General features: G+C 41.8%; 1 protein-coding gene across 8 annotated transcripts in view; it reads left to right on the top strand.

Moving 5' to 3' along the window:
• ARHGEF37 (Rho guanine nucleotide exchange factor 37) overlaps positions 1–26629 on the top strand; it is a 69467-nt gene that overhangs the window by 3561 nt on the left and 39277 nt on the right. The window contains exons 1-2 of one of the 8 annotated variants that reach the window (XM_049708205.1): positions 15192–15355; positions 22145–22309. The exons of 4 other annotated variants lie outside the window; for them this stretch is intronic. The gene's annotated coding sequence lies outside the window, so the exon portion shown is untranslated. 3 more of the 8 variants (XM_049708204.1, XM_004280364.3, XM_049708203.1) reach the window with 3 other exon arrangements.

The raw sequence follows: 26629 nt of genomic DNA, 5'->3' as shown, positions 1-26629 counted from the left end.
TATTTTGATTAATTTAATTCTTTGAACATATATATCTGTGCTTTTGAACCATATGCCTTCAAGATTCTAAAGTTGATAAGTTCCACATGTATGCTACCCAATGATCTTTTAATAGTCATTTACACATAAAATGTTGACTGCTCTTTTCCTTATAAAAGTGACAAGTATTCCTTTGAAAAATTTAGAAAGTTTGATAAATCAGAAAAAAAGGAAACAAAAATCTCTTAGAGATAATCACGAAATGTTAACAATTTGCCGTATATGTGTCCAGTCTTTTTTTTCTATGTGTATTCTCTGTGTGTTTGTGTGTATCTTGAGTGTATGTATACTTATCAGTACATATGTGTGCACACACATTTTTTTTTCATATATTTAATTTTATTTCTTAAAATTTGCAACAGGTTGGGGCTTCCCTGGTGGTGCAGTGGTTGAGAGTCCGCCTGCTGATGCAGGGGACGTGGGTTCGTGCCCCGGTCCGGGAAGATCCCACATGCTGCAGAGCGGCTAGGCCCACGAACCATGGCCACTGAGCCTGTGCGTCCGGAGCCTGTGCTCCGCAACGGGAGAGGCCACAGCAGTGAGAGGCCTGCGTACCACAAAAAAAAAAAAAAAATTTGCAACAGGTTGTCATAGTGCACTTTCAGTTTTGAGATCTGTTTTTTCACTTAATGATTTGTTGGAGACATATTTCCGTATAACTAAGTAATCTTCCAAAATATCATTTTTAGTATCTCTATATTAAATATGTATCATATTGACAGAACAACATTTAACCAATCCCAATGGAGTATTTTAGTTATTTCCAAACTTTTGCTAGTATAAACAATTTCAGTGAACATTCCTATAGCTAAATCTTTGCCCACATCCAGAAATTAATTGGTTAGGATATATTTTTAGAAATGCTAAGGTCTTAAAATCCCTTGTATCATAAACAACAACTGATTCTGTTTTGGTAGTTTGTGATGAACAAACCCATATTCATGAGCTATCCTATCTTCTCATTACGTAGATTTATCTTTACAAATTTAAATCTTTATCCTTTCATTCTGTCCTTGAAAGAGGTTGTTAGATTATCTTTACTGACCAGGCATTGTTGTAAAACCTAATAAACTTAATTAGAAGAGAGCTTTATTTGCAACTCCCCTATTCCCTTCCCCACCCATTTCAAAATCTCAAGTATTTTGTAAATCCGTGGTTTACAGGGGTGTGCTAATAAGATTAAAAATGTCCCTTTTATGGACACAGCTAACAGTTGCTAACATTTGTTAGCAATTGATGAAGCAATTGCATTCTTTAGATATGTAGATTCAGTTGAAGGAAGGGGGAAAATTAGTTTCCTGTAAGAGAGAATGGGGATCAAAGGACCCTCAAAACCAAGAACATAGTTACCTTAGTATGAAAAACAGAATAATCTCATATGTGCTCAAATCTCTCATATTTTGCATGAGCTCAAGTATTCCCATAGATATAAAAGTGTATTCTCACAAAAATAAATGTGTGGGGTCTTAGAGATGGGGAAGAATTCAAACTGTCACTGTTCCAAAACTGAGATTAACACAGACTTTACTACAGAAATATATATATATATATATTTTTGTGGTACGCGGGCCTCTCACTGTTGTGGCCTCTCCCGTTGCGGAGCACAGGCTCGGGACGCACAGGCTCAGCAGCAATGGCTCAGCAGCAATGGCTCACGGGCCCAGCCGCTCCGCGGCATGTGGGATCTTCCCGGACCGGGGCACGAACCTGTGTCCCCTGCATCGGCAGGCGGACTCTCAACCACTGAACCACCAGGGAAGCCCCAGAAATATTTTAAATGCTTGAGTTAGGCTTTTCACTGTACTTTGTTCAACGACAATGCCTCCTTTGCCACCTATATATATATATATATAAATAAAATGTTGCCATCTTCATTTAGAGTAGCAGAGGACCTGGAAGTTTTACTAACTTAAAGCAAGAGCCCCTGGAAGCAATACTAAAGTAGTGGACACATTTTATTCTTAAAAAGTAGTTTGGGGTGGGAGAGGAGAAACCAGATGGAATATCCCTTTATTTGGGTATTTAAGAGCTAGGTTAAATGGTGTAAGGAAATGTATCCTGACCTAAGTATTCAGAAAAACTGAATTTTATTTGCGACTCTACCTTAAGCATTTTCTGAGGCTTCAATATTGTAATCTTCTAAAAGAGAAGTCAGATTCTAAAGCTTTTTATAGGTTTAAAAAATATTGTACTATATACTAAAGATGACTCCTGTATTTTGAAGTAGAAGGAAGACATTAACATGCTCTTTGCCTTTTATAGCTTCTTATAATTCAGATAATATGTAAAATTCTGATGAGCAGATCCTCACCCATTCTTCTTAATACTTGTCAGGAAAATCAGATTCTCTTAACAATGAACCATAGCAATAGATAGATAGTTAGAAATTAGAAGACACTCCCAAATTAGAAGAGTTTGGGAAATATCTTCTTTTTAAAATATTTAAGAAAGGCTGTAATTCTCCCTGCAGGTGGGGCAGGGACCTCACTTAAATGACCTCTGTAGGTCCCTTTCAGTCTAAAAAAATCCTTGCTTAGATTCTCATACAGGGCAAGCACAAAACGATTTTACTGTTCAGCACCGTCGTATTCCTGGCAAGGAATGAGATTCAACAGTGAAAATCAAGCAAAACTTGTTTCATATCCTCTTCTAATACTGTGTACACTAGCCCCACCACTCCCTCTCAGAGCTGCTTTGAAATAATGCCTGAGGTTTTAACTTATTTGTCTGCAATGAACATTCTGCAGTGTAATAATTAAACGCCAGAGAGATGTCCTGACAGGGAGGAAATTCAAATCATTGATGTTCCATGTACACATTGAAAACTTTACCAAGGCCAGGCCTTGAAAGGCACTATAGAAGTTGAAATGCCTAGGTTTCCCCTGTGTTCCCCACTTCACCCCCATTATCTTGTTCTGGTCAGTCTGTGTGACCTAGAAATATTTAGATAATCAAATTATATTTTTTAATTTCTATTTTAATAACTCAAACTATTAATTCCTGGAAACGCACTATCATGCATGGCATTCGGGGATATTGGTGTAGGCTTTTGTTTTTAATTTATTTATTTTTGGCTGTGTTGGGTCTTTGTTGCTGCGCGCGGGCTTTCTCTAGTTGCGGCGAGCGGGGCCTACTCTTTGTTGTGCTGTGCGGGCTTCTCATTGTGGTGGCTTCTCTTGTTGTGGAGCATGGGCTCTAGGCGCACAGGCTTCAGTAGTTGTGGCACGCAGGCTCAGTAGTTGTGGCTCATGGGCTCTAGAGCACGGGCTCAGTAGTTGTGGCACACGGGCTTCGTTGCCCTGCGGCATGTGGGATCTTCCTGGACCAGGGCTCAAACCCGTATCCCCTGCCTTGACGGGAGGATTCTTAACTACTGCGCCACCAGGGAAGTCCTGGGTAGGCTACTTTTTATTTGGAAGAATTTCATTAGTGTTTTGGAGTTCCTGCAGTTTCTCTGTCCCTTTGTTTTCTCAGCCTCTGTTCTCTTCCCCTGCATTGTTCATTAGCAAGGGCATGAAACCCTGCTCCCAATGACTCATTATTACTCACTAGAGTGATCTACTTTTCTTTGTGAGACTAAATTTTCTAGATGCTTGAGTTGCCATTCCTGAGGAGAACAGGTTCTAAGAACACATCCTATTAACTCTCATCTCTCCATGATAATGCTGGGAAGCACTGATGCTGATCACAGAAAATGGAATAGCTGCTCCATTTGATGCTGGCCAAGCCTAACACCACTGCAAAGACTTTCTGCAATGAGCAGAGCCCAGGGCCTGATTGGGGGAAAACACATACACACACACACAAAACAAACAAAAAAACTCTGGATTGTAAGCCCCTAATCCACAAAGCCAAAGATGTCAAATTATGTTTATAGAGCCCTTTACAGTTCATAAAGTAATTTCTCATTCACTAAATTGTGCTTTTCCTTACCTGTTTTAGAGATAGGTAAAGCATCTCTTATTATATTCATCTTGTGTGTGATGAAGCTGAAGCTCTGGAGAGGTGTGGTGGCTTCTTGAGAACTCCCTAAGATCCATATCAGTGTTCTATAAAGTATGCCTGTTCACTCTCACAGTTAGCATGTCCTCTCCAGACCCTGGTGCCTGCTCTAAATCTGGATAGGGAGTATATTAGCAGTCACTACCTCAGTTGAAGTAGGGTTGATTTAAATCATCCCCCTCTAGCTGGTTGACCCAGCCCACCTGCAGCTCAATTGATCTCTCAATGTCAAAGTTACACAGCTTGGTGCTCAAGCATGGTCTGGGTTCTGACTTCCAGCTGTGTCTGAACTCCCACACACTTTTGAGGGCTGACACCCATCTCCTCCATGTCTGAATCTCAAACCCTGTAGTCCCTGGCTCTACAGCTGTTCACAGATCCTGGCTACCTGACCTCAATTATTTACCTCCAGCCATCCCTCCTGGACAATGCTGCTTACTCTTGCCTCACCAGTGTTAATTACTTCTGCCTCTCCCCCTTTCAGATTCTAAAGCCAACTGACCTATTTAAATGTTACTTACCTATCAGACTTTCCAGACCCTCCTTACTTCCTGTTGGACCCTGAATCTGACCTGAACTCCTAAGACTGCTTATCTGTGTTCTTCTAGTCTAGGCAAATGATAGCCCCTTCTAACCTATATGAAACATTTTCTTTTGTTGCTTAGAATTTCAAATTCTGTTGACCTTCTTAGCTTATGTTTTCTTGGCCCACACTGTCATCAATTACCATAGCTTCTGCTTAGTTGAAATAGGATATGTAAAAGCACCGTGTTTAAGCCATAAACCCCATACAAATGTACCCTGCTGCTGTAATTAGGCAATTCAAGCCAGAGGTGACTTTTTCTAACCTTTCTGGTGGAGGAAGACAGGCTGTCAGCTGAAATAGGAACTTAACAATTATTATCCCAAACCAAAAATAGGTGTATCGACTATTATACTACCGCAACTGATTTCTTTGTGTAGTTGATTCCTTTTGACAAGGTCACCACCATAGGCTTTTAAGATGTGTCATAGGAAACAGAAATAATATTCTAGGCTATTTTAAAGGCCTCAGACCCTTTTTTCTAATCAACCTGAAGATATTGAGTTTTCAGAGGGCATCTACTCTGATCGATTTTCCCATGCAGTGTTGTTCTTACTCACATTACCTATGTCAAAAAGAAAAAAAAAGATTTTGTGGGGAAAGTAATTTCATTGTTTTAAAGTTTTAGATAGGGTGACTGAGCCCCAGAGATCTTAGTTAACTTGCTCAAGTGCCCTAAATAAGTTAGGGGTGCATTTTGTACTTGAACTCAGATTTTTTTCTGACTCTAAAGAATCTGCTTTTTTATTTCTCCAGTCCATGCTTCTCAAAACTGTAAAACATTCTGGGAAGAAAACTGCTCATTTATCTCAAGATTAAGTGAAGATATATATAAAAGTCCACTTAACAGATCACGTAATATGCCACAGAAAGGTATGTTCAAGAACCCATGCCAGATTATGGTTTTCAATGATTATACAATGCTGCCATCTTGTGGATATGATCATTTGCTGTTGCATTAGCTGGCTTCTGTAGCCAAGCATCTTACTGGGCCAGAATCACCTAGTTGGATCTGAACATTCAAATGTTAAATGCCCAGGAAAGAGTTGGAGTTGGGGAATTTAGAATAACATTTGAGGGGCTAAGCAAGTGTCAGGAGTTTGAGCAAACCTATTGTGCTTTCTGAACAAGATCAAGCATTGCATTATTTCTCGTTAACAATACTTGAATGCTATGATATAAAGTCAGTGCATCTTATATTTACATGATGAGGGGATAAGAGAGAAAAGAAAACAAAGGTATGTCTTTTCCATATGGATAACCAGTTATTCCTGCATCACTGGTTGAAAACAATTTCCCTTTCTGCCAGTCTTAGTCAGTTCGGGATGCTATAACAAAATACCATAGATAGGCTGGGTATCTTAAAGAACAGAAATTTATTTTCTCACAGTTCTGGAGGCTGGAAGTCTGAGATCAGGGTTCCAGCAAGGTCAAGTTCTGGTAAAGGCCCTCTTCTGAGTTGCCAACTTCTCATGGCAGAAAGCAGTTACAGGTTATCAAGAGGAGTAAACATCACCCAAGGACTTTGTTTCCTCTCTGGGGAAAGAGTTAGTGTGTTTTCAATTGTATACAAGATGGTTGTGTCATGGTAGGTGGAAGTATGACCTTGTTATTGTCTTTATTTGGAGACCAGGTATGGTTTAAGGAGATGCATATGCGTGCCAAGTTAACAAGGGATGAACTTGTGATTATAAATTTTATGTGTCATCTCAGCTGGGCCATAATGCCCAAATGTTTGGTCAAACATTCTGGGTGTTTTTATGAAGGTATTTTTTGGATGAAATTAACATTTAAGTAGATGGACTTTGAGTAAAGCAAAATACCCTCCATAATATGGGTGGGCTTCATCTAGTCATTTGAAGGTCTTAATAAAACAAAGACTGACCTCTCCCAAGCAAGAGGGAATTCTAGCAGACAGCCTTTGGAACTCTTTGCAACTCTTCCCTGGGTCTCAGCTTGCTGGCCTACCTTGCAGATTTTGAATTTACCAGCTTTCACAGTCACATGAGCTAATTCCTTAAAATAAATCTCTCTGTCTCTCTTTCTCTCTCTCTCTCTCTGTCTGTCTCTCTCTCTCACACATACACACACACACATCCTGTTGGTTCTTTTTCTCTGGAAAACTCTAATACACTCATGCACTTTATTCAGGTCACTGCTAAAATGTTCTCTCCTTAGAAACATTTTTCGTGACCAAATTATTTAAAATAGCCCCGTACACTCACCTGCTCACCATACCTAGTTACTTTTCAGCTCTTTATCCTACTTTATTTTCCTTCACAGCACTTACTAGTATCTAAAATTTTATATATATATATATAACTCTTTTATTGACTTAATTCCTTCACTAGAACATTTGCTTAATGAGACAGGAACTTTCTTTGTCTTATTCACTAATGTATCCCCAGCTCAGTGCCTGCCTCAATAATAGCCATTGAATGATTGAATGGAATATATGTATATATAATGTAGATTTACATATGTACATATTCAGCATATGGCTCTGAAACCTGCCTTTTTTCAGTTAACAATATATCATATCTATAACATGGACTTCTCCACATGTCTGTACCTTGAGATAAACCTTGTTCTTTTAATTGGTTGTGTAGTATTCCATGGTGTGGACATACTGGAATTTATTTAACTATCCCCTGCTGATAGTTTTTGAGCTGTTTCTATCCCTTCACTTTGATTTTTTAGAAGTCACAAACCACAGCAATATGCATGTATCTTTGTGCACTTGTGTGTAGATTTCTATAGGATAAATTAATAGAAGTGAAATTCCTGAGTCAAAAAGGTTTTGTCAACTCACACTCTTACTAATTGGTTATACCCTTGCCCACCCAATTGCTGATTTTTAAATACGTGGCAGTAAGACCTTGAGGCTATACTCCAGGGTGGTGAATGCATACTGTAGGAGAGGGAGTTTCCTTTTCTCACTAGACTTCTTTCTCATGCAGTTTCCAGGAAAGCATTGCTTTGACCTGACAGGGGGTACATCCAACAAAAAACCAATGAATAAAAATCTGATATTCCAATAATTCAAACAATATTTGAAAAGGTACTGGTCAAATATTTCAACTGTAGTTTTACTTGGTGGTGTGAAATACACCAGTTGAAAGGAGTTGGTGGTGTGAAACACACCAGGTGAAACACAGCAGTTGAAGGAAGTTGTTCATAAGGAAGTTTAATAAAAGTTCAGCTCTCCTCCCAGCTTTATCTGACTGTTCTTTCTCAGTCCTTTTTGCTGGCTTCCTTTTCTCTGCCTGCCGCTTGGCTGTGTTCACCAGGTCTTTGTCCTTAGGCTTCTTCTTTTTATGTCTTTCCTATTTTCCCAGGGTGATCTCATTCACTCTTACAGCTCCCTGTACAGTAGATATGGCAGTGATCCCCAAATCTATATTGCCAAGCCAAACTTCTGTCTCCCAGAACCTTACATCTATCTTCCCACTGGACACCTCTACTTGGATAAGCCACAGGGGTCAGCTAGTCCCAAACTGGTTGTATTACTTGTCCCCAAACCTTTCCTTCTCTAGGAGCTTTTTCTTTTTCTTTTTTTGTTTTTTTATAAATTTATTTATTTATTTATTTTTGGCTGCATTGGGTCTTTGTTGCTGCACACGGGTGTTCTCTAGTTGCAGTGAACGGGGGCTACTCTTCGTTGCCGTGCGCGTGCTCATTGCAGTGGCTTCTTTTGTTGTCGAACACAGGCTCTAGGCATGCAGGCTTCAGTAGTTGTGGCCTGCAGGCTCAGCAGTTGTGGCTCGTGGGCTGTAGAGTGCAGGCTCAATAGTTGTAGCGCACGGACTTAGTTGCTCCGTGGCATGTGGGATCTTCCCGGACCAGGGCTTGAACTCATGTCCCCTGCATTGGCAGGCGGATTCTTAACCACTGTGCCACCAGGGAAGTCCCCTAGGATGATTTTTCTTTAATGAAGGCTACCAGCATCCATCTAGTTACCCAAAACATAAATCTCAGAGTCAGCATAGGCCCTCCATCCTCACATCCTGTAGGTGTCCTCAAATTCTATAGATATTTCTTTAGCATTTTACTCTTACCCTCCTGCCCTCTACTTCACTACTACTGCAGCCTTAATCTGAAGCCTATAATCTCTCCCCTGTCTGAAAAGTACAATTTTCTAACTGGTCTCTCACCCTCCAGCCTTATTTCCTTCTGGGATCCATTTTCCGTTCTCTGGACAGATGATCTTTCTAAAATTCTAATAATATCATGCTATCCCCATTCCTCAGTGACTCCCTCATCGCCTACAGGTAAAGTATAAATTCTTTAACATGGCATACATGCCTTGCATGATCTGGAGCCTGTCTGTCACTGCACACTCCAATGTATATCATTCAGTCCAGTTACAATGAAGTGATTGCAGTCTCTGAAAAACACAGGGTAGTTGCATATTGTTATGCCTTTGCATGTAGTCCTTTCTACCTGGCGTAACTTTCTATGCCTATCTGCTTGGTAAAAATTCTCTTTAAAGACTCAGTAGGACGGGTTACATTATCTTTGGCTCCCCAAGCTCCCTGTAGAATTGCTCTCTCCCTCCTACAGCAGATACTGTTGGCTGCCTACCCAAGAACATTCCCCCTTATTTTTCCTCTTTCCCAGTAAGACTCCAATTTTGTCAAGGCTACATGACTATATGCTTCAGAAGGGAGCTGGCCCAATGTTGAATGTTCATTCATCTAAGCCAGTCAGTGATTGGTTTAGGTATGGTTAGATATGGACATGCTATTCTAGTCAATGATATAGAAGAAGTCTGCTGGACAGCTTTTTGGAGGGTTTGATCTCTTGAACAGACACACAGGCAGAGATGGTCTTCTCTTCTGATAGACATTATAGCTTCTGGATGAGCTGGATTTCTGGCACTAGAACCAAAGGGGTACTGACTAATACAAGGAGTACAGTAGAAGCAAAGTAAGTTCCCCTAAACTTGGCTAACAAATCATGATGGTAATGGGTTAAAACCAATTACTAGAACTAAGGCACTTAATCAGTGATGGAGTTCCAGCAAAGTAGACTTAGAGGGACTCTCCTAAGCTTCATAGCCAAGGCTCCACATATTTCTACAGATTAAGAACAGGACTATTCCAGAGCTCAAGGCCGGATCTGTGTGGGGAGGTTGTGGTCTTGCCCACGGGATGAAGGAGCCAGAAAACCTGGAAGGGAGAGAGAACAGCTCTGTCCTTAGAAGGGTTATTATACCTGCAAAGAGCCAGGAACCCACAGGGAAGCCTCTGGAAGCCAGGAAGGGAGAGAAACAAAAGAAGTATCAATACTAAGTGGTGTTTCTCAATACAAATTAGCAAACTGGCCCAGAGGTGGTATGACACACTGGAAGAAATGCAGGCTTTGGAGTCATACTGCTGAGGTTGCAGTCCCAGTTCTGCCACTTCTAGCAGCAAGGCCCCTGGCAAGTTTCTGAATCTCTCTAAATCTCAGGTTTCTCATTTGTAAAAAGAAGATGGTAATACTTTTCTTTTAGGGCTGACTAGCAGAGTATCTGGCTTACAATATGGGCTCAATAAAGCAGACACTCTTGATATAAAATTTTTTATATGTTGCTAATGAGGTTACTACACTAGCCTGTTATCTGATAAAAGTTTAATTCTGCTAAAGACCCGGCAACCAATAATTTCTTGACTTGTCTTTCTGACAATTTAAAATCTCAGAATGAATAAATGATTCAAGAAACATACATTTGGACTTAGTAGAATTTTTAAAAAATGGTGATGGGAATCTTTGGAGAAAGCAACCATATGAGAGAAAATATGGAGTAGTAGTAGTTGGTTATGCACTTATCACCTATGAGCCGTGTACTCTTGGACAGGTTACTTCATCTCTCTGAGCTTCAGTTTCCTCATCTGTAAAATGCAAATAATATCTATAATATAGGATGACTATCACTATTAGAAATAATCCATGAAAAATTTCTGGCATGTATTAGGTACTCAGTAAGTAGCACCTATTTTTAGTATTACTGTAGAAATTAGAGTGGTAAATTTCATAGAATTAAATTAAAAAATAGATATGATCCCAAGACTGAGACTCTAAAAGAGGTAGGCAGTCTTCTTAAAAATTTATCAGAAAAATAAATTGGATTTATTATGCTCATGGCACTGTCCCCACTGTGCTAAGTACACTTTTGACACAGTTTACCCCTTTGCAACCTTTCTTTGCTCAACTCTGCAATTATAAGTGATTCCAATAAGAAATAAAAGGAGAGGCTTGGGAAGAAAATATTGTTACTGTAAAGAAGTTCTCTGACTAGCTAAAATTTTAACAAGTTGAGTAATAAGTATGACAGCCACCTCTTCTGGTTTTGAGAGTTCAGCTCAGGTGCTGTATTAAGCATTTTACACAGATTATACTCTTTAATTCTTTCAGGGTTTTTTGGTGTTTTTTTTGGTTTTTTTTTTTTGGTTTTGTTTCTGTTTTTGTGGTGCGCGGGCCTCTCACCGCTGTGGCCTCTCCCGTTGCGGAGCACAGGCTCCTTACACGCAGGCCCAGCGGCCATGGCCCACGGGCCCAGCCGCTCCGCGGCACGCGGGATCCTCCCGGACCGGGGCACGAACCCGCGTCCCGTGCATCGGCAGGCGGACTCTCAATCACTGCGCCACCAGGGAAGCCCTAATTCTTTCAGTTTTGGCCTATAGATTATTAGAAGACTTTATAGTGGACATTTGTCATATTCCTGGCTGCCCAGCCTCCAAATTGCCTTTATAAGATTGGGGAACAGGCCACGGTGTGAGGCAGGCCCCTACATCTCATTCATGGAAGCCAAAAGGCCCTGGTATCAGTCTTTCCTGGTTGTTGGCTGCTTGGGACCCAAGCATGACTGATTAGCCCATCCGTCCAGCATTGTGATTCTGGAGATAGGGGTCAGGAGAAGCAGGCAGGGCTTCCATGGTGGCGCAGTGGTTAAGAATCCGCCTGCCAATGCAGGGGACACGGGTTCGAGCCCTGGTCTGGGAAGATCCCACATGCCACGGAGCAACTAAGCCCATGCGCCACAACTACTGAGCCTGCGCTCCAGAGCCCACGAGCCACAACTACTGAGCCCACGTGCCACAGCTACTGAAGCCTGGGCTCCTAGAGCCCGTGCTCTGCAACAAAAGTCACTACGATGAGAAGCCCGTGCACCGCAACAAAGAGTAGCCCCCGCTCACTGCCACTAGAGAAAGCCCGTACACAGCAACAAAGACCCAACGCAGCCAAAAATAAATTAAATAAATACATTAAAAAAAAAGAGAGAGAGAGAAGCAGGCAATGTGTAAAATTTACTCTGGAAGTGGTGGTATTCAGTATCTGGTGGCAGTGATGGCAGCTGGGTCAGCTATGGCACCCAATCCCCAGGGCATTGCCAGTGTCCAGCAGCAGCATCCTTCCTATGGCGTGGTTTCCTCTTTGGGTCTGGCCACCCAGCCTACGTTGGTGCTTCCTGTATTCTTAGCCTGGTTTTCTAGTCTGCATTGATTCTTTGAGCTCCCTGTTACTCTTTGAATAAATTCCTTTTCTGCTTCAGTTAACTAAAATCGGATTTTGTTGTGTACAGCCAAAAGACTGGCTAGTACATAGTCTTTAGGTAATGCTCAACCCAAAAGAGTCTGATGTTGCTGCTTTTAGTACAGATCTCTGGATAAAGTCATGGTCAAATGTGCAACTGGTCTGGGAGTTCTGTCTAGGTTTCCTTTAAGCCCATGCACCTCAGGGAAAATATCTGCTGCCCCACCCTAAATGAACTATTCTCTATCTTCCACAACTTCTTAATTCACACTCATTCACTTACCCAGTCAATAATCACTTATTGCACCTACAGGGCAATATGCCAGGCACTGAGAGGAGTCCAAAGATGAATAAGCTGTAGCCTTGACAGTATACTTTGAAATTTTGAACGAGGTAAATATATTTTCTTAAAAAATAAATTAAGGACTTCCCTGGTGGTCCAGTTGTTAAGACTCTGCACTTCCAATGAAGAGGGCACGGGTTTGATCCCTGGCTGGGGAAGATCCCGCATGCTGCGCGGTGAGGCCAAAATAATTTAAAAATTTAAAAAATTAAAAAATTGATCACTCTGTTGAGGGTAGAAGTGAAGGGGAACTCTTTTTATCTTTGAGTTAGTATCACTGGGGACAAGGTGATATCCATTTCTTTGTAAATGTTCTAGAAATCAATCCCAAAAGGCAATTGGATTCCTTTGTTAGAGGTTTCCAGCCAAAACAAACAAGTAGCTCTCCAGAGCTCTGAGAAAAGAATGCCTCTTTTGAAGCTGACAACTAGATTTCTGCTTATCAAAATATTTGTGACTAGGATGAAAGATGGGGAATTAGTGCCAGTGCATTAGAAATTTAACTCAAGATAACCCATAGTCCTAAAATAGAATCAAAGAAACATCAGTTTCAAATAAAAATATCATCTAGCTTTTCTCCTTTTCCTTAACTTATGAAATAAATTGTACTCCAGGGAAGCAGGGACTCCACTTCCTCTTGAACCCCTATATTATAGTAATTTGCCCGGGAGGTTTGACACTTCTATCTGAAAACACAGAATATTCAACACAAGCAAGGAAGAAGGGCACACACGTATTAGAAATGGAAAGTAAATAGGTAAAGCAGATGATTCCAGACACCTGGGACAAGTGGTCTCTCCCTCTCTCTCTCTCTCTCTCTCTCTCTCTCTCTCACTCACTCACACACACACACACACACACACAAAAGGAGCATAAAGTGAGGTGCTGAGCACTCACAAGACCCGCACCCACAAACAGGAAGTCTGATCTAGAAGTCAGACTTGTTTTGGGGGTCAGGTCTTCATTACCTGGGTGACTTTGGACAAGTCACTTAACCACTCTAGGACTCAAATTCTCTTCAGAATTAGAAGGAAATTTAGAGATCACCTAAACTTTAACTTTTGCATGACTCTTCTTTGAAGCATCCCCAATAACCCTCTCTAGTTGAATGCTGACTTTTTTTTAAAATTAATTAATTTATTTTTAGCTGTGTTGGGTTTTCATTGCTGCGCACTGGCTTCTCTCTAGTTGCGGCGAGCGGGGGCTACTCTTCATTGCAGTTCGCGGGCTTCTCATTGCGGTGGCTTCTCTTGTTGTGGAGCATGGGCTCTAGGCACGCAGGCTCAGTAGTTGTGGCGCACGGGCTTAGTTGCTCCACGGCATGTGGGATCTTCCCGGACCAGGGCTTGAACCCGTGTCCCCTGCATTGGCAGGTAGATTCTTAACCACTGAGCCATCAGGGAAGCCCTGAATGCTGACTTTTAGTGACAGGATGCTCACTCTCTCCAGGCAACTGATGTCATTTTTGAAATGCTCTGATTGTTAGATAAGTTCTTCCTTACATATTTGCAATTTGTCTCCCTATAGCTTTCCCCATGCTAGTGACCTCTAAGTTCATGTATGTGAAGTCTGATCCATGAACAGCTCTTTAAGAAAGCTCTCAACTTCCTTTGCTTTTCTCCTCTACAGACTAAAACCACCCCGTCCTCTTCTACTGTTCTCATCCATCACATTCAAGATACAACACCATGCTGGTCTTCATATTTTTATGCATGTAGAGTAGTGCTTAAGCATCCTGAGGCCTCAGACAGTCTGAATTTGAGTACTGGTCCTGTCACTGAGTAGCTGTGTGATAGTGTGCAAGTTACTTTCATTTCTCTAGCCTCAGTTTTTCTCTCTAAAATGAGGATGATAATAGGTATACCTATCGTTAGAGAAGTTATGAATCTGATTGATGAGGAAATACAAATAAAATGTTTAGTACAGTACCTGGCACTGAGTAAGCAATATTACTAGTGCTATCACTAATAATAGTAATAACGTTCACATAATTAGAGTAAGAATGACTATTAGAATTGGAGGATTTAGAAAAGTTAATCTAGTCCATTTATCACTCCATAAACAAGATTTGGTTGCCCTGATATGAAACTTTCTATACTTTTCGTAATGATCACTTTCAAGTGTGTGTTCATTATCAGACACGCCCCAAGGGGGCAGGGACCTTGTCTGTTATGTTGACTGCTGAATACTTGGTGCCTAGAACAGAGTCCCACTCACTACTCTGAGTCATAGAAAAGGCAACTGGGGTGCAGGGAGACTGGCAGATTTATCTAAGATTGCGCACAGGGCTCCCAAGAGAGCTAGGATAGGAACCCAGAAATCCTGGGCAGCCGGCACTCAGAATTAAAATCAAGGTCCAGCCCTAAAGTTTGGTGATTCGGGAAGGAGCACAGATATTCAGGGATCCTGGGGTCAACATTCCCACCGGATGGCCTAACTGCCGGTCCCTGTTTTGGTGCTGAGTAGCCCGAGGGAGGAGTAGGTGCCTAAATGAGAAGTCGCGGGTAGGTGGGTCACCGGGCGCAACATTGACACCCACTTGCAAGGCTTTGCGCTGGCTGCGGGCCAGCGCACGGCAGTTGCTGCAGTCGCCGGGCCACCCCGGCTGGGACTCACTGCAGGGAGCGTCCAGTGGAAAACAACCTGCCTCCAGTTGGACAATTAACAAAGGCGAGAGCCGGGGCCGCGCCCTCTCGGCACACGCACATACGCAGCGTGGGCAGAGCCGCGCCCGCCCGCACCCTCCCTAGGAACAGCGCACGCAGGCCACAGCGCGGCGTGGGGCCGGGAGACCGGCGCCTTTCTTTCCCTGGCTGCGCAATCGCCGGGGCGGTCGAGCTCCTTCCGGCAGCTGGCACCCTGCGCGAGCGGTGAGTCTGCCCGGGTGATTGGGCCGGCAGGATAGGGCCAGGGAAGGTCGCGGGAAAACAGCTGCTGATCAGATCCGGAAAGGGAGGTTGGGGGAGCGCTGGAGCGACGACGCCGGTCCGGGTTGCTCGGTAGCTAGCTTTGTGTCTTGAGTCTAATGGGAATGCAAGCAACCTAATCCAGCTGATGCAAGCGGGTCAGTTTACAGGTGGAAAACTGAGGCCCGGAGAGGTAAGCTGGCCTGTCATTGTTTATCCCTCTGCTTCAGTGTAGCATTGGGGGCGACTTTTTAATGACTCCATATACGTTAAAACAATGGAATAATACAAACAATGGTTAAAAAAAATTCTTGACAAGGAAAGTATAATTATAAATAGGGAGTCAAGGCCAGGGGAAAAGAGAAAGGAAATCTGTGGTCCATAGGTGAGCTGCCTGGGCCAACAGCCCTCAGAGAAGTAGTGCCAAGACTGGGACTGGAAGCCAGAACTTACGACCCCTGCCGCACTGCTCCCTGGACAGCGAGCGCCAGGAACTTAGAGAATTGGGAAGCTGACAGCCTGCCTAGGTGCTGGCTCTTAACCTTCTTGGGATCACTGACTCCTTAAAAGTCTGGGTCCCCTCCCCAGGGTTCATACATAATCTTGCACACAGTTTCCGATTTGACAGCAGGATGAAGCATTCCTGCTGTAAGGAATGACTGAAGGCTGGCACTCAGGCTGCGCTGTTTCAGAGCAGTTTATTTGCTCCTGTAAAGGGAGGCGGGTGAAGGAATGAGTTCCTGCTCTGAGTTCAGACAGCTTCCGACGCCCCTAGCTGCCTGATTTTGGACATATTTTTTAACCTCTCCAAGGCCCAGTTTTCTTTGTAAACTTGAGGTAAGATTGCTTCGTCTTTCATGTTGTTGTCGGACTACAGATGAACGTTGAGCCCAGTGCCCCGCTCGTAGTAGGTGCTCAATAAAAGGGCTGGCGCACACAAACCAGTGAGTCAAAGCCGTGCCAGTTAAGAAAGAGTGATGACCTGCGGGAAGTTGGGCTGTATCCGAAATAAAAGAAAAAAAAATTAAAAAATTTAAAACATGCAAATATAAAGTCGGCCCTATTATGACTTATAAGCGGCTGCACATACCTTGGTGATAGTAACCTAAATAAGAGTGCACCTATTTAGAATAATGCCCAACACTCAATATTTGACCCTAGGTCAAATGCTGAAAGTAGAAACTACCAGACATTCTAACAAGGACAGATTACTGGGCCTCACATGCCCCTTTTGAATGGAGCCAGCATCTGTATAGTTGTAAATGAGAGGAAAGAGAAGGACATACATGGGAACCTGGGCGCCTCCCTAATCTTGCCCACAGATGGAGGCTCAGCTGAGTTTCTGCCAGGGTACAGGAGTTACTTGGCAGTTGGCTCATATCCCTCTTGGATCAGCAGCTTGCTGTGGTAAACAGTGCCTTGGTTGATTCTGTTCTAGAACAAATAAATGGCTTTTTATTTAACTGATTAGGGAGGGGGGGTGTTTTGGGTGCTGTAACTGAAGCAAAATGGCATTTGTTGAGCTTAATTGTCCAAAGCCTGTTGCTTATTGACAGGCTTAAGCTCTTTAAAATCGATGGATCCAAAATTATGAGGAGAGGGCCTGGGCAGGCCTACTTATCTATAAAAGGAACTGCCCTTACCAAATACTGTGTTGTCTCCTTTCCCTACCATTTTAGGCCTTGCCAATAGAGACAGGGAAATATGGCATAGGGCAAATAGCCATTATTTAATTTGGGTTAAGACACACACTACCTGTCTGGTGGTTACATTCCTCTCTGTGTATTTATAAGGGGCAGTTTTTCCTCAGAGAGAGAAAGAAAGAGAGAATGTGTATGTGTATGTCTGGAACGTCTTTTGCCCTCTGTCTTCGTAACCTCAAACAGTCATTTCTCAACCCAGAGAAGTCCTTTTTCTGCAAGCTTGGTGATTTTGGCACATTCCTTTCCTTGCTAGCTCTGTTGCCTAAATTTGTTTCACAGTAGCTCTCTTAGAAAGTTTTTTTTTTTTGCAGTACGCGGGCCTCTCACCGTTGTGGCCTCTCCCGTTGCGGAGCACAGGCTCCTGACGCGCAGGCTCAGCGGCCATGGCTCACGGGATCAGCCGCTCCGTGGCATGTGGGATCTTCCCAGACCGGGGCACAAACCCGCGTCCCCTGCATCGGCAGGCGGACCCCCAACCACTGCGCCACCAGGGAAGCCCAGAAAGTTTTTTTTGATTTGATCTTTAGGTTCCAAACTCTTGGTGTTCCATGGGACAACATAGAGCACACACAGTCATTCTCTTAGACAAAGGCTCTTACTTATTTGAAGGCAGTCCGTGTACCCCTTCCGTGCATTTGCCTCTCCAGACTCACTGTCTTCATTCCTTCAACTATTCCTTAGGAGGACAATAGTAAGAGCAGAGTTTCTTAAGAAATCTACAGATCGCTTGTGTCAGAATTACCTAGGGGCTTGTCAAAATGCCCCATCTGTGACCTACTGAATCAGAATCTTCCAAGAGTGGGGGCAAGAATTTGCATGCCTGATAAGCGCTCCTGGTGGTTCTTGTGCACCTCTGGTTGCCTATGTGTGTGTTGGGGGGTAGGAGACGATTAATTATTTATACATTTCTGTATTGTTTGTCTAGTTATGTCATAAGTGAGAGCCTCTTTTGTAATTTTTTTTTTTTGGCTGTGCCACATGACATGTAGAATCTTATTTCCCCAACCGGGGATTGAACCCATGCCCCTTGCAGTGGAAGGGCAGAGGGAAGTTCTCCTTTGTAATTTAAGCAAACAAACATAAAACCCATGATGTCCAAAGAGAATATATTGGTGGCAAATAAGCACTTGAAAAGATGTTCAAGATCATTAATCATTGGGAAATGCACATTAAAACCACAAGCAGATAAAACTTCATACAAAGACTGGCTACATCAAGTGTACATCAAATGTACACTTCAAGTGTTGACCAGGTTGCCGGAACTCATACACTGTTGGTGGGAAAGTAAAATGGTACAACCACTTTTTAAAAGTATGACATTTTCTTTTAAAAGTATATACCTATCTGTGATCTAAACATTGCATTCCTAAAAAAAAAAAAAGAAATGAAAAATAAGCATTGCATTCCTAGGTCCAGCTTTATTGTAATTGAGAAACAGGAAGCAACCAATTTTTTATCCAGTGCATAGATAAACTGTGGTATATTTATATAATATAATACTACACAGCAATAAAAAGTAATGAACTATTGATACATGCTACAACATGGATGAATGACAAAATAATTTTGTTGAAAGGAAGAAGCCAGACAAAAAAGTGTACATACTATATAATTACAGTTATATAAAATTCAAGGGGAGTTTCTGTCTCTTAGCTGACCTCAAACTTTGTTGTGGCTTCCAAGAGTTGTGTGTCTAACTCCACTTGTAACAGTGTCATTGGCAATTTGATCACTATTCTGCCAGTGTTCATCTGTGCCATTCATTCATTAATTCAATTAATTGAGCACCTACTATGTGCTAGATCTAGAGTAGACACTAGGTGATACGTTGATGAATATAAGAAACATGGTCTTTGCCCTTGTGGAGCTTCTGCTCTATTGAATGAACCAGTAAAACAAATTGAATAGGAAACATAATTATTGGGGGAAAGGAGTGGTTCTTTGGAAGGGGGATGACTTTCAGGGAAGACTTGTCTGGGTTTCGACAGAGGAATAAAGCAGTCAATTTTATGTTTTTGAATGACCACTCTGGTGCTGTGTATGCATCCAGTCAGGAGGCTGTTGTGCTGATTCAGGAGAAAAATGGTGGAGATTTAGGCTCAGGTGGTCTTAGAGATGGGAAGCACCGAAAGAACTAATGGCTATCCTTAATGAAACAGGGCAGATCCCAAAGGTTGACACTGACCAACACTCTTTGAATTTGGTATTTTATCAGTTTTTAGTCCATATTATTGTCCTATTGCTTCCCCATCGCCACATCTTATTCCATTACCTCATCTTATTCCTTATTCGTAAGGATGTCACGAGAGACCAGCAGTACCTTCCTAGTCCAGTTACACTAGCCTGTGGTATTCCTTTGATCTACTGATCTAGTCAGCTTTCATTAAGGGAATGAGGATAGTCTGGCATGACCTGTTTGTCTTTTTTCTGTTAACCTATGCTGGCTCTCAGTGATGTCTGTTTCATAGACAGATGGTCTTTCCAAGGGCTGATAGACCATCTGTTTTAATCAAGTGGCAGAAACCCAACTCAGAGTGGTTTAGGCCGAAGTGGGGTGGGGAATGAAAATGTGTTAGCTCACATTAAAAAAAAAAAATCCGAAGGGAATCAGTCTCCATCATGGTTGGATTAAGTAATGCCATCAGGGCTTAGTCTCATGGTCTCTCCATCTCTCAGCTCCACTTCTTTGTTATTAGCTGCATTGTCAGTTAGGCTCTGCTGTGTAGTTCGTATTACTTATTATTATCATCATGATTAACTATTCTCACCATCTGCTTGAATATGATCAGCCAAGTGTCCTTAGACAACTTCATCCCTCTGATCCACGGTCATGCTACTCTTTCCAGTTTAACAGTAATAGTAACAAAAACAACAGCTACCATTATTGAAAGCTCACCACGTAGCAGACACTCTGCTATACACTTTACATGGATTATCATATGAAATCTTATAACAACCCTATAAGGAAGGTTATATAATTATCCCAGGAAAGCCAGCTGATTGATCGCAGAATCAGAATTTGAAATCAGGTTTTCTGGCTCTAGGGTCTAGGCTCCTAACCTTCATAGTGACCCCTGCAGTCACTCTTTAGGACTAAGAAGAGGAAAGCAAAGCCATCAAATGGAGTGCCTATTTTTTACTTTTTCTGAACATGAATGTTAAAATTTAGTTGGCAGTCATAGTAGGGGCAGAGCTGTGGAGGTTATTCCTACAATTTTGTTAATCCCAGACGCTTCTGTGTTTTAGAGTTCTGGAAGCTCTTTGTACAGGACCCACCACTCTGACTCTTGTATGTATCTTTAGAAACCAGGCTCGTTAGCCAGGATCCCTGTGTGGCCATTCTCGTTTCCATAGGTATTTCCTCCCTTTATTCTTCAACAGGGTTTTTTGTTAGCATGATGTTTAACTTCATCTTCAACAGTCTTCCCATGAACCCTAATCCCTAGAGGTTTTGCTTCATTTTTTTCCCCTTAAATGTTTAAATTGACCTCCCTCTGTAACCTGGGGTGGGAGCCTGATGGATGTTCATCTTTTCTTGCCATGACATTTTGCCTTCTGAAAGAACTTTTAAGATGATGGTTTCACTTTCCTCTGGGATCTGCTTACTTCCATTCATTTCTTTCTTTCTTTCTTTCTTTTCTTTCGTTGTGTTGGGTCTTAGTTGCGGCAGGCGGGCTCGTTTGTTGTGGCTCAAGTGCTCCTTAGTTTCAGCACTCAGGCTCTTTAGTTGTGGCATGCAAATTCTTAGTTGCAGCATGCATGTGGGATCTAGTTCCCTGACCAGGGATGGAACCTGGGCCCCCTGCATTGGGAGCACAGAGTCTTAACCACTGAGCCACCAGGGAAGTCCCTGTCTCCATTCACTTCTTTTTTTTAAAGAGTAACCACCTCTTTTTTTTTGTTTTTCGTTTTTTGTTTTTTGCAGTACGCGGGCCTCTCACTGTTGTGGCCTCTCCCGTTGCGGAGCACAGGCTCCGGACGCGCAGGCTCAGCAGCCATGGCTCACGGGCCCAGCCGCTCTGCAGCATGTGGGATCTTCCCAGACAGGGGCACAAACCTGTGTCCCCTGCATCGGCAGGCGGCCTCTCAACCACTGTGCCACCAGGGAAGCCCTAACCACCTCTTTTTTTTAATATAAATTTATTTATTTATTTTTGGCATTTGGTCCTCATTGCTGCATGGGAGCTTTCTATAGTTGCGGTGAGCAGGGGCTACTCTTTGTTTCTGTGCATGGGCTTCTCATTGCGGTGGCTTCTTTTGGTGTGGAGCACGTGCTCTAGGCATGCGGGCTTCAGTAGTTGTGGCATGCAGCCTCAGTAGTTGTGGCCTATGGGCTCTAGAGCACAGGTTTAGCAGTTGCGCACGGGCTCAGTTGCTCCACGGCATGTGGGATCTTCCTGGACTAGGGATCGAACCCGTGTCCCTGCATTGGCAGGTGGATTCTCAACCACTGCACCACGAGGGAAGCCCTCCATTCACTTCTGATTGGTCAGAATTAGGTTCACAGTATCATTTTCCTTGTTACTTCTGTCTTAAAAGGGGTGAAATCATCAGGATGTCCATAACATTTACTTAGTCCCTCTGCAAAACTTGGAGCAAATAACCAGATATTTTAAATGCCCTATCCTTACTGGGTATATACTCAGAGAAAACCATAATTCAAAAAGACACATGCACCCCAATGTTCATTGCAGCACTATGTTTTCAAAAATTTATTTATTTTATTTTTGGCTGCATTGGATCTTCGTTGCTGCGTGCGGACTTTCTCTAGTTGTGGTGAGCGGGGGCTACTCCTCGTTGCGGTGCATGGGCTTCTCATTGCGGTGGCTTCTCTTGTTGCAGAGCACAGGCTCTAAGTACACAGGCTCAGTAGTTGTGGCTTGCAGGCTCTAGAGCACAGGCTCAGTAGTTGTGGTGCACGGGCTTAGTTGCTCTGCAGCATGTGACATCTTCCTGGACAGGGCTCGAACCAGTCTCCCCTACATTGGCAGGCGGATTCTTAACCACTGCACCACCAGGGAGACCCTCATTGCAGCTCTATTTATAATAGCCAGGTCATGGAAGCAACCTAAATGCGCATCGACAGATGAATGGATAAAGAAGATGTGGTGCATATATACAATGGAATATTACTCAGCCATAAAAAAGGAACGAAATTGGGTCATTTGTAGAGACATGGACATGGATGGACCTAGAGACTGTCATACAGAGTGAAGTAAGTCAGAAAGAGAAAAACAAATATCATATATTAGTGCATATACATGAAATCTAGAAAAATGGTATAGATGAACCGGTTTGTAAGGCAGAAATAAACACACAGATGTAGAGAACAAACATATGGACAGCAAGGGGGAAAGTGGTGGGATGAATTGGGAGATTGGGATTGACATATATACACTAATATATATAAAGTAGATAACTAATAAGAACCTGCTGTATAAAAAAAATAAAATTACAAAAATGAAAGAACCCTAGAGCCCTAGAACCCTAAATAAAACAAAACAACAAGAAACAAAAATTAAATGCCCTATCTTTATTGTAGAGCCCTTTTTTTCCCGCCTTTAACTTTGTATCCTCACAGTCCAGAAAAATGCTTGGCATGAAATAGCTACTCCAAATATTTGTTGAATAAATGTGTGAATGCGCAAATTATTCTGTGCGAGTGTGGACAGAGGAGGAGAGAGGAGAAGAGAATTAACTGTTTTATCCTATCCTATCCTAGAGTCAGAAGCAGTCACTGCATAACATTCAAGAAACATTTTTTGTTTTTAGTACCCGCTATGTGCTAGACTGATTTTAGTTCTTAATTGCTTATCACAGGGCATCAAAGAGATCTCAGGACTGAGCATGGACTGGACTATATTGAAAGACATATTTTCCCAAATATGTTCTCCAAGACAAACCTCCTTATCAGACCAGACCAGGAAATGGAACAAAGGCACCCAGCCTGTTCTCCCAGGCTTTTAAGCTGCATTTGTCCTGAGAGTGTTGCAAAGATAGTGGATAACTTAAGCTATCTAATATTTCATTTGTTTTTAACTTTTTACTTTGAAATAAGTATAGGTCAGCATGAAGTTCCAAGGATAGTACAGAGAGGTTATGTGTATCTTCACCAGGTTCCTCCAGTGGTTACGTCTTATCTCAATAGCAGGAAAACCAGGAAATTGGCATTGATATAATCATGTGTTTGATTGTTAGATGTTGTTTTATCACGTGTGTAGATTTCTGTAACCACCATTTCAATTAAGATGCAGATCTATTCTATCACCATGAAGTTCTCCCTGTGCTGTTCCTTTATTGCCACACCCAGGTGCCCACCACCCTCATCCCTAACCAAGTGACCACTAATCTGTTCTCTGTCTCTATAATTTTAGATGCTTTATAAATGATCACACAGTAAGCTTTTCAGGTTGTCCTGTTTTCAGGCAGCACAACTGGATGGTTCTTGAGGGTATCAGTAGTTCATCCCTTTTTATTTCTGAGTATTCTGTGACCTTAGATATACAACTTTTTTTTTTTTTTTAGCCATCCACCTATTAAATTCACTTAATAAAACAACATTTTGGTTGTTTTCAGTTTTTAGCTATTACAAATAAAGCTTTGACGAACATTCGTAGACAGGTTTTTATATAGGCATAAGTTTTCTTCCTCTGGAATAGATGCCCTGGGGTGTGATTGCTGGTAGGTGTATGTTTAGTTTTTAAAGAAACTGACAAACTATTTTCTAAAGTAACTGTACCATTTTACATTCCCATCAGCAATGTATGAGAGATCCAGTTTCTCCGCATCCTTGCCAACATTTCGTATTATATAATATTTTTGGGGGTAACAGCTTTATTGAGATATAATTCACATAATATAATTCACCCTTTTTTTTTGGCCACGCCGCATAGCATGCGAGATCTTAGTTCCTGACCAGGGATTGAACCTGCGCCCCCTGCAGTGGAAGCGCAGAGTCTTAACCACTGGACTGCCAGGGAAGTCCCTAATTCACCCATTTAAAGTGTACAAATCAGTGGTTTTTAGTATATTCACTGAGTTGTACAACCATCACCACTAATAAGTTTAGAACATTTCACCATCCCCAAAAGAAACCCAGCTACCACACTCCAAATCATTATCCCTTCAGCCCTGGAAACTACTAACCCACTTTCTGTTTCTGTAGATTTGCCTATTCTGGACATTTCCTATAAATAGAATCATCAAGTATGTGGTCCTTTGTGGCTAACTTCTTTCATTTAGTGTAATGTTTTCAAGACCCATTTATGTTATAGCACACATTAGTAGCTCATTCCTTTTCATTGCCAAATAATATATTTTTAAAGAAATAAAAATGTGTTTCTTTCCATTACGTGGGCTGTAAACTAAGAGAATAACAAAATGCTGCTACGGAGAAGTTCTGCCAGGCCTGCTTGGAGGTCTGGATTGCAGTTAACCTAAGTGCTATTTTAAATATTTAGCAGTTCTCTGTGAAGTATTATTTATGTTTTTTGTTTATTTAGCAACAGTTCTGAGTAGTGGAACCTGAGTAGCTCTCCTGAAATCCTATTGGGATCTTTCTAGAAAAGCAATGCACTGGGTGATGAATGTCAGTGATTCGGGCCAGGGACAGGTCAGCAGGCCAAAGGCAGCATTCAGGAGCTGTACTAGAGCTGTGCATCAGATATGTTCCAGGATCTTTATGGGCCTTCTGCCTTCTGAACAACCTTGCTCTTGCCAAGCACCTGTATATAAGCACTGATCCATGGGTCAGTGCTTATGACCCAGGACATAAACTTCTGCTACTAATACATGAAAAGGACCATTTATATATGCAAATACATATTCGTATATGTATCAGCATTGTGAGACAGAGAGGAAGACACATGGATGGGTGCTCATCTTGTCTCCAAGAGCTTAGTGTCTAGCCAGGAAGATGAGGCATAGCCCTAAGTAACCTGAGTACAAGGCTGAATGGGATGCATGTCACTTTAAATATTAGGAAATATTTTAACTGTCCAGAAAAGAACAAAGAGCAAAACAACAAATGCCCATGTTCTTACTACCTAGCTTTGTTTAATTTGAACATTTTTGACATATTTGCTTCAGTTTTTTAAAAACCAAATAAAACATCTCTGATACTCAGCAATGAAAAGGAAGGACCTATTGATAACACACAACAGCTTACATGAATCTCCAAGGAATTACGCTGATTGAATAAAGTCAGTCCCAAAAGGTTATGTATTATATGATTCAAATATACATACTGTGTGATTTACGTACATTCTTTTTTTTTAAAGCTTTTATTTATTTTATTTATTTATTTATTTTGGCTGCATCACGCAGCTTGTGGGATCTCAGTTCTCTGGCCAGGGATTAAATCCTGGCCACGGGAGTGAAAGTGCCGAGTTCTAACCATTAGACCACCAGGGAACTACCTACATACATTCTTGAACTGACAAGAGTATAGAAATAGAGAACAGATTCTTATTTGCTGGGGGTTAAAGATGGGATGGGGCTGGAGCCAAGTGGGTAAAAAGGCAACATGAAGGATCCTTAAGATGGAACTGTTCTGCATCTTGACTGTATTGGTGTCAACAACTTGGCTGTGAGATTGTACTATAGTTTTGCCTAATGTTGTCACTGGTGAAGTTGGGTAAAGGATACACAGAACCTCTGTATTATTTCTTACAACTGCATGTGAATCTCTAATTATCTCAGAATTAAAAGGTTAACTTAAAAAGCCCATCAGGCACCATTAAGTCCCCTTTGAAACTCTCCCCAATTCTATTCCTCTAGCTCCCTTTCCAGAGGTCACTTTTATCCTGTGTGGATGGAAATAATCAATAAACAAAATATAATAGGAATAAAAAAGAGTTTTATTTGGGCTAAACTGAGGACTATAGCCTGGGAGACAGCCTCTCAGATAACTCTAAAGAGCTGCTCCAGAGAAGCATGGTTTTCAGCACAGTTTTACATTATTATGTCGGAACAAAGAACATCAAACAAGTCAGGAATATATTCCTTCAGGGTTTCAAAAAACAGATCAGCATGTACACAGTGAGTCAGTATGACTTTGGCTCCTGGGAAAGGAGTCTTATCATCGAAGCAGCACCAGCATTGGTGTTCTAGGAAAGGAGGCATTTAATCTTTATTTTTAACATGGACATTCTTTACTTGTGATCATTGGGCCCTTTTCTTTAATAATTAAAGCAGATATGACAATGTATGTCAGATAGGCCACAAACAGGCTGTTTTAGTTAGCGGAAAATCAAGTTAAATCACGTATAAGCCAGAATGACTTTGCTATACCTCAATATGTGAAAATTTCTTTAATCACTGGGATTTATTGCTAACCACTTCCATGAAAAATTTAATACATGTGCTACATGTGTATGTGTCCCTAAACAATATCTAGCATTGTTTCACATATTTTAAACTTTTAAAAACTTTTAAATTTTATTTTTTTCTTTTCACATTTTAAACTTTTAAAAATAGTGTCATGCTCTGTGTATCCTTCTGGGACTTGTTTATATATTTTTTTTCCTGTTTACAG

Source organism: Orcinus orca, chromosome 3 (assembly GCF_937001465.1).
Source record: "Orcinus orca chromosome 3, mOrcOrc1.1, whole genome shotgun sequence".
Lineage (NCBI taxonomy): Eukaryota > Metazoa > Chordata > Mammalia > Artiodactyla > Delphinidae > Orcinus > Orcinus orca.
The sequence above is the reverse complement of the archived record's forward strand: the minus strand, read 5'-3'. Positions and strand labels throughout refer to the sequence as shown.